This window comes from Pinus tabuliformis, chromosome 3_1, assembly GCF_031772625.1.
Source record: "Pinus tabuliformis cultivar Carrire ecotype Pingquan chromosome 3_1, CPIR1, whole genome shotgun sequence".
Taxonomy (NCBI): domain Eukaryota; kingdom Viridiplantae; phylum Streptophyta; class Pinopsida; order Pinales; family Pinaceae; genus Pinus; species Pinus tabuliformis.
In genome coordinates, this window is record NC_142301.1 from 831,495,176 (window position 1) to 831,504,823 (window position 9,648).

The 9,648-nt window shown below is 35.8% G+C and overlaps 1 pseudogene; it reads right to left on the bottom strand.

The window, feature by feature from the left end:
• Positions 1–281: 281 nt before the first annotated feature.
• Positions 282–2,504, bottom strand: LOC149190066 (cullin-1 pseudogene; annotated as a pseudogene).
• Positions 2,505–9,648: the final 7,144 nt, after the last annotated feature.

Sequence of the window (9,648 nt, forward strand, 5' to 3'; positions counted from 1 at the left end):
TAACACCATAAGAAATAAGATATAAAATAATCTAGAAAATAATAGTCAATGCAGATACCAAACTGGTTATATCACGGCTACATAAAATCTAATTCTACAACGCCAGGCTACATAAAATCTAATTCTACAACGGCAGGAATAATAATTTAGATAAAATCAAATTCTACAAAACAATATGTTCAAAGTCATTTGAAAAGTTTCGTATCCTGCAAATGAATGACTGAAAATGTAGGGTTAAAACAATACCCGAAAATGATACCATGTATATTGAGCAATTTCTTTTATGCTATATATCGAATGATATTAGAATTTTCTTTGTCCCGTTCTATGAACTCCCTTGAAATCAGATCTTCAATCTGCTTCTGCATTAATTTAACTTTTGGTTTGAACGTGGCTTGCAGTTGCTCAACGCATTCAACGAATAATTCCTGACTGCTCAAGACTTTTCTAGCCTTCATCGTCCGAACTATTGCAGCATCGATGGCATGGCATCTATCGCCATCTACAACCTCGCTGACTCTCTTCTTCTCATCCATTTGTGGAAGTGAAATCTTAATCCTCGCAGATTTGCAGGTGAAGCTAGCATTGAATTCAAAACTATCAGTTTTTGTTATTGTTTGAGTCACCGGCTCCTTCAAAATAATCTTGTACTTTCCACATACAAATGAATGAAGCAGTCTAATAACATCCTCCTCTCGCAAATTTAATTGTGAACTGATTTCTTCACAGCTCAATCTTTCAAAATCATTGAACAATAAAAGCATGACTGCCTGGTTGGTTGATACTGCAATTTCTATTGGCTTAGTATCAAAGTTTCCTATAAGTTTACAATTTCCCAAACAATACATCCATGTAAGTTTACGATGCTGATATTTTGTAGAGTAAAAGCCTTCATACGCCCTAATACATTTAAGAATTTCCGCTGGTGGATTGAGGTTGAATAACTTGTAGGTTGGCCAGAACCCATTATTTAATACTGTAACAGTCAACTCTATTCCAGGATGCACATTTGAATAATCATGAAGATATGTGTTGAAGTCAGGTTGAGTCTCCCTTGCCAGTGTGAAATCATTAACCATGCCCTGCATCTTTGACGTTAGCTGGAGACCATATTGATCCTTTATCTTTGACAACATGGCTCGTTCATGGCTCTCATTTGCGCTTTTATGGTGTAGTAATCTGGAAGCTAGTTTTTTCCTGTAAAATTCAGCAAACAAATCTCTATCACTAACATACTGAAGGAGATTCGCCGCCTTTTCAAGAATACCCTCAATATGATCATCACTTAAACCGCTCTTTTTAAGCACGTTGTCACAAAATGTAGCCAGAAACTCTGCACATGTGCTTTCTTCGACTTTTTTATCACATATTACTTCAAATGCGTCCCTCAAGGCTTTATAAAAAATATTGCTTCTTTGAAATGCCTCCACAACGTAACCACTACACTTATCATGCACTTCAATAATCTTCTCCACAAACTCATGTGCTGGAATGTCATCTATATTATTATTCTTATTCTTGACAACATCTTCCACCCATTTAAATAATTTTATTCCTTCGCTGATTACATGCTGTTTAAAAATACTTGCAAAAGGTTCCAAGCTTTGAGGTATTCTACAGAACAGCCTGTACATTCTCGAAAGATCGTCTTTCTTGTCGTTTGTAAGCAAAACATGACACCCCGAATACTTATTTTCCAAAAGTTGAATATAGTAGCGGGAGAGGATTTCATTTTCTACTTTCTCTAATAACTTCTGCTCGCTGCTGGAATGCAAATAGTGAGCAACTCTTTCTTTCTCACGTCTCAAACATTCTTCGGCCTTTATCATATAGTCAGGACACGAATCCTCCTCTAATATCCATAATGAACCCTTCCTAGAGTAGTAAGCTCCAGTATCTTCCAACATGGGAGCTTCAAAGTCTTTTTGGTACAAATCCAAGCGATCCATTCCCATTTCCACAAAAAAATTCACAATGTTTCTCAACAAAGCGCGATCAATTTGTTCTCCCTCGCGCTCACGATTAATCAACTCAATCACCACATTCTTCACATTAATCTTGATACCGTGATACACCACGTCACGGAAACACATCACTCCAACTTTTACTAGCGAAACCAGGGAGTTTTGCCTCACGAAGTAAAGATCCAAATAAATGAACATATTTGAGATGAGTCTAACCAGCACCTTGTGATAATTTCCCCAACATTTCTCAACTTCTTTCAACAGGAACTGATCATGCACTTCCCCTAAAGCTGGCAATACTGTGACAGCAACGTATTCTTCCAATGAAATCCTGTACTTGTCATAGAGTTGTTGTGAGTACACATAAGGACGCCTTTGGGTGCACATTTTGTACACAGTTGTATAAATGTTAATGTACTCCGTTACAGGGAAATCGCCTTTTAAATCTGTTTTGAGAATATTTATCAACTTTAGGATGCCATTCTGAATAATATCCCATCCTTCATTGAATTCTATAATACCTGTATCTGTTGACATCATCATCTTTTTCCAAGTGGTAACTGCCCGCCTTTCTTAGCCGTCACCTTCTGTCAAGCGACGTCTGCCAACGTTACAGAGAAGTCTTGCCGAACGCACAGAATGACAGGTAATGTAACCGGATTGTGTCGACTGCGCCTATTTGTGTTGGTCGCTTCCCATAAAACAAAAGAAATTGTGTCACATGGTGAGGAAGAAGAGAAGAACCATTTTGATATATTTATACGGAGATCGCCACTCCATATGGGACACCCAAATTTCTGGGCCGACAATTCGTGAAATAAATAAATTATGAACCATATAAACTTCCATCTCCACTCCATATTTATACGGAGATCGCCACTCCAGATGGGACACCCAAATTTCGGGGCCGACAATTCGTGAAATAAATAAATTATGAACCATATAAACTTCCATCTCAAACTACCGTACACACCACCAAGTTCTAATGAGGCGCAGAAAATTAAGCTAAAAGACTAACAATGTTATATTTTAATCCATGAAAAGTTATATGTTAACTCCTAAATTTGTGGGACTCTCCCTCATAGATTATGTCAATTGCCAGTGGATGCATTCTTCGCCTTTGTCACACATTTACACTACACATTATCATACTCTTTGAATGCAGATGAAGATAGGCCATGCAAAATATTATTAATGACCATTGTGAGTGGGGTTTCATAATTGAATCTATGAGAATATGGGATTATATGTGAAGAGTGTAGCATAGTCGATGTTAGGAAGTATACCTTTGCTTGCAAAATTTGCATATTCATATAATTTTTTATTTTTTATTTAAACTATTTTTTCAAATATTTATGGTTGATGGTTGCACTTGTTTTTCAGTAAAAATAATGTTTTCAGACAAATTTTTCGGCACTTTTGCTTTTAGTCAACATTCAAGCCATTAAACGTAGTGGAAAAAATTTCAATGCCATAAAGACATCTCTTGAGAATTTGAGAATTTGGGATATATATATATATATATATATATATATATAACTTGGAAAATATAATTCTTACTTGTCTTGTGATGGGGTCATTAGCTTTCTTTAAACATCTCCGTAATCGTACAGAGCGAACTCCATCAAGTTGTCTCACAACCCTTGTAAAGGTGTAATCAGCAAACTATATTCCCAAGTTCCTCTCTAGAATTCCCGAAGTCAATTATTGAACAACATTCCAAGCTGTCGCATAACCTCATGAGAAGACCACTCCCACGTCCTCAACAAATGAGGGACCCTTCCCTAGATCCCCAACTTCCTAACTATCTAGCCAACCATCCATATTGAGTTTACCCTACTCAATCTCTTACAGTAGCTACTTCAATAAAAATAGAACTACTAGTCATTCTATGGACGAGTCCCATCTACCGAGATACATGGGTGCCAACTGCTATACTTGCTAGTTGTATAGAAGAGTCATCTAGACACGAAAAGTATCTAGAGCTAGTTATTACAACATGACCTTTTTATCTAATTTTGAAAGTTCATCATCATCAGTATTACAAACAAATTACAATACTAATAATTTAACTACTACATCACACATAATCTAACACATAACCTAGGTTTCCATTATAAACAGTCCCTACATGATTTCCAATACACCTCTGCAATTCTCCAAATCTCAACTCTTCGTAAAATGTTTGAGAAAACCAAGGGGAATTGTGCCTATATCATACTTCCCATAATGCATCGAACCAAAGCAACAATGGCGATTTACCATGCTATTATCAATTTCCGACATGATCATCAAACATGGCGAAGATCCCTTAGCGTTTGTTCTACAATTTAACTACAATTATCCACCTGCATCCTCATCCTCCGATGTTTTTCTATAGATGATTCCCATCGTTGTCTAGCCATCAATAGTTCATTGACTGTAGCAAGTTGCACGATGACAAAGGCAGTGAAAGAGCTTGAAATTTCTGCAAGCATCATGTGACTACTGATGAAGCAATATAAGTGCTTCAAATCACATGATCATAGATTTCTGAGATGAGTCTCATCCACAATCTTCGAGATGAAACTAAAGTAAACTTCCCTCAAAGACGCCATGAAGATATTTTCACGCTTTAGCTACACTCTACAGTGATCTGCAAGCTTCATAACTCGCCACAGTGTTTCCCATATTGAATTCCAATAGGCTTAGAGTCATGTATGACGCAATGCAATTTCATTGCGAGGCTTTGTATGTGAGGCCAGGTCTGTTTAAACCATCCAATGAACTGATATTAATCCCGAGAATTGACTATATCAATCACAACAGATCTCACTTGGCGTGACTCTCGTCTGTTGGTTGAGGCGGATCTATAGATCTTCATCAAAAACAACCTTCAATCCACAGGATGCTTGAATCTTGACTCAAACAGACCCTGCATCAATGACATCCTCCTGTTGAAAGTGCACTATCGATAGTATTCGCAAGCCTGCAATAAACCCTCTTGTCTCTACAGGTTTGACTGACAAATAATACACACTTCCATATACAAACTAACACACTACTATGCAACAATAAATTACACTCTCTCTATGCCCCTGGGCCCTCCTAAAAGGGAGTTAGCCTAGATAGGTGTGTGGTTGAGATATTCACTCAACTAATTGATTGTGTGTCCATGACAATTTCCGTATCTCGAGACAACACTTCATGTATATATGTAATATTAGTTGATCAATGTAATAGAGTGTGCATTTAGAAAATATTTGTTGGTATTAGAGCTCGTATGGGCTGGGCCTTGGCCCCTCATGGGCCGAGGAAGATAAGAGAGTATGTATTTGTTTTCATAGTATACTTTTTATGTTTGCAACATGTATTTTTTTTTTGGTTGGGGGGTGGGGGGGGGAGGGGGGAAGGAGGGGGGTGTTCCCATCATATTTGGAAGAAAAGAATGGCTTTTCCTGAAAAGTTTGTAGTCTTTCAACAAGCATTCCTCTATGCTCTAGCTTGATGCGTACCATCAATGATAAATGAGTTCGCTCAGCGAGTCATTGTAGTGGCAGGCACATCAAAGTATGAGGTGAGGTAACGGTTACAGTCGTAGTGCTTGTGGATTTGTCCAGTCATTTCTCATTTATATTGATTGTTAAGTGACTGTGGAGTTGCATATGAGCAATACAACTATCATAGACGTGATGTTTCATACATTATATATGCATTGAGCGTGTGGGTGTTTCGGCCCAATAAGTTTCTTTCTGCGTTGTGATTGAGCCATCAAACATGAGTGTTGTTGGCATTGCAGGTTGATGTGTAGCCAACGAGTGAACTGACAAATTTTACATGGTATGAAATGAAGAGTTGTGAAGAATTCCAGTTGTAGTTGTCATTAGGGGAATTTTGAGGTCTAAAATGGGCCTCCTAAGAAAAATGTACAACCAAAATAAAATTTATAAGAACCAATATGATTCAGTATGATGATGTCAATCATGGGGGATGATTCACCATTTTTGGAGTGAAAAAGTAAAAGGATTAAAAATAATAAAATAATAAAACAATAAAACTACTTTTTCAACTCATATTTTCAACTTATCTCCCCAAGGTTTTAATCACATTTCGAGTGGGAGTATTCATTGGACGCAAAATTTAATTCCTCATCGAAGGAGTACCCATGTTGCATACTTTTGATAGACCATGCTACAAGAAAAATGAGAAATACATGAAAAAACGTGATTGCAATCACGTTTTTCATATATTTTCCATTTTCGTGTAGAATGGTCCATTAAAAGTATGTAACATGGGTACTCCTTGGATGAGGAACAAAATTATGCATCCAACGAGTGTTTCCATTCGAAATTTGAGTAAACCCATAGGGAGATAAGCTGAAAATATGAGTTGAAAATATAGTTTTTTTTTCCCTCTAAAATTTGATCATGTAATCTAATCTTATTTTATTATTTCCACTATTATTTTATAATTTCCTTAAGAGGCCCATTTTAGACATCAAAAGTCCCATAATGCAAATTCTCGTTGAATAGTCATCGATCTATGTGTGGTTCCAATGGAATGGGCGCTATTAGTTGCATCAAATTTGTTGTTTTCCAATCTGTGTGTAGAGCCGACCTGCATGTGGCATTGACGAAGGCTAGAGAGTCCACCTGAGAGACGAATTGCATGTAATATATGCGAGTAGTGGTGTGATCTATTTCATGTAGATCTCCTTGTATTTGTTCAAAAATGCATTGAAATCAATGAGATTGAAAAGGCGGTGTTGCAGAGATAATAGTCGCTTTGGATCAAAGGCGATGTTCTATGAAGGCTGTAAGCAAAAGTAGCAATGTCCAAAAAATGGACAAGGTTTCTGTCTCACTGAGAAATTGGCGATAATCGAGATGGAGGGTCGAAGTGTTGAAGAGCTAATTGAGGAAGGATCAGAGTTAAGGAGTTGCATTGAGGAGAAACTTGTGGACCTGTTAAGGAGCTACATTGAGGAGCAACAGTGTGCCACATCAAAGCCCATAAGAAAAGCTGCAACATCAGCAATTTTTTTTGTTTTATGAGAGGTAAAGAAACGCGAGGAATAATCATTCCACATGGGTGAATATGGAACCAAAACTTCCACTATGTCAAAAATTAGTATATGCTTTGATGAAATGAATTGTCTTCTTGAATTCTTTGGGTTCTGCAACTGAAAAATGTTGAGCGTGATAAACTTAACATGTAAATGCAATTTCTTAGAATTGACCACTCTAACATCTGCAAATTGAAGTCAAAAATATTCAAGATGAAGACACTAAGTTTGTATATGCTTTCAGAAGAATTTTGCCAAAGTGTGATGGTGGTAGTGGATATTAGTTGGTTGAAGCAACAATAGATGGACAAACAAGGTAAAGGATTGTCTGTTGAATAATAAAGCAGACTCAATATTATGTTGAAATGTGAATCACACATGTATTAGTAAGCAAGTATGATGTTTTGCAGTGATCTTTGGAAAGTATGTACCTAGTAACTCCATGAATTAGAGTGTGTAATGTAAGCATGATGAGTCATGTATACCCCTATAAAGTTCATGGTAATATTAAAACCATTTTGGAAGTGTAGGTTTGTGGTAAGCCAAAACCCACTTTGTAGTGTAGGTTTGTGGTAAATCAGAAACCACATGTGAGAGTGAAGTGAACAGGGATTCCTATAGGCATGGTTTAGGGTTAGCCAATAAAACCCTAGGCGTGGTTTAGGGTAAGCCGAGAAAACCCAGAGCATGGTTATGGGTAATCCAAGAAAGCCCATGATGACAATGATGGCAAGGGATTTACAAGTGCATGTAAAAGTATGCAAATAATGGTTGACTGAACCATGTACATGAACTTGAACATCCTAGTAGACTGGCGGTTGTAGTCGTTGGTACTCATGCATTCCAATAGATAGTTATTCCTTTATATGGACATCAAAAATTTGATGATGTTTGCATGAATAAGGTAGAATGTGTAATTTCTATATTGGACCAGATGTAGATCTTGCTAATTGAAATTGAGACAAATAGTCACTAAGGGGGTGACCTGGAAAATATAATTCCTACTTGTCTTGTGATGAAGTGATTAGCTTTCTTTAGGAGTTTGTTAGATATACGAGATCTTAGGTCCTATTTAGGTGTGTGGTTGAGATATTCTCTCAACAAATTGGCTTGTATGGTTAAGATAATATTTTTATCTTAAACCAATAATTAATGTATTTATATGTGTTTAATGTAATGCAAGATTTAAAAGTTTTGTTGTGTTTCCGAGATTGGTGTGTGGTTGAGATATTCTCTCAACCAACTGATTGTGTATCTACGACAATTTCCCTATCTTGAGAGAAGTGCTCTACCTGAAAAGTTTGGTGTCTGTCGGCAATCGTTGCTCTCTGATCTAGTTTTATGTGTAGCATCGATGAGAAATGAGTTGGGTCAGGGATTCACTACAGTTGCAGGGCACATTGAAGTATGAGGTGAGGTGATCGTTACAGTCCTAGCACTCGTGGATCCGTCCAATTATTTTTCATTTATATTGATTGTTAAGTGATTGTGGGGTTGTGTATGAGCAATACAACTATCATAGACGTGATGTTTCATACATTGTATATGCATTGAGCCTTATTGCGAAAACCTATCATAATTTAGTTGTCAAAGCAGCAATAGGGATAGCCATCATTGGCTACTTCTACAAATGCAGGCTGACTTATCATTGTCATTCAAGGAAAACCACGCCACCTAGAATTTCCCACTGGTGATCTGTAAGGAGGCAAGCTTTCGCTCATGCCAAATGCCTCTTGGTCTTGTGCCATTGACCTGTTTCCTTAAGTCCGAGGAAAAAGAGCACTTAGCCAAGCAGAAGCAGTGATCCCTTCTGACAAACCACCCAAGATAACTCTAATTGACTTTAAATACTCTTTATATTCTGTATGGGTAATATACATGTTTCAATCCGTTACATCATGGAATTAAAGCTATTTCATCAAAGCTCATCGTGTCACTTGTGGAAATTGAACCTGAATGAGGAGGGTCTCAAACATTCCTCCCAACCAACCCAATTGACATAAATAATTATATTTACCAATGTAAATATTGATGTGAAATAATTCTAAAGAGTCTCCATTTTTTAGAAATTGTATTTAGTAGTTATTTTTATCCCATTTTAAAAATAGTGTGACATATAACATATATTTTTGGTGGTTAAAATTATGTTTTTTTAAAGAATTGACATTATAAGTTTGCATTCCTAGTAACTCCTTATTTTTTATCAGATTGTCACTTCTTTCTAGTACCTCCTTATTTTTTATTAAATTGTCACTTCTTACTATCAAACTTTTAAAACCAATCCCTAAACAAACAAAAAATATCATTTCTCATAACCTTGTTTTTCCCAATCTCAAAATTACAATATTTTTAAAATCATAGTTAAAAATCCATTATTATTATAAAAAAAGAAAGCAGAATATACAAAATACATTTTTAATAAAAAAATTAATATTTGAACTTATATTTTAAATTTAAAAAAAAAATAATTAAAAATCCATTATTATTAAAATAAAAAACAGAATATAAAAAATATTTTTTTAATAAAAAAATAATATTTAAACCTATATTTTAAATTAAAAATAAAAAATAAAAAAATCTTCAAATAAATATAAATCAAATCTATATATATATATATATATATATATATATATATATATA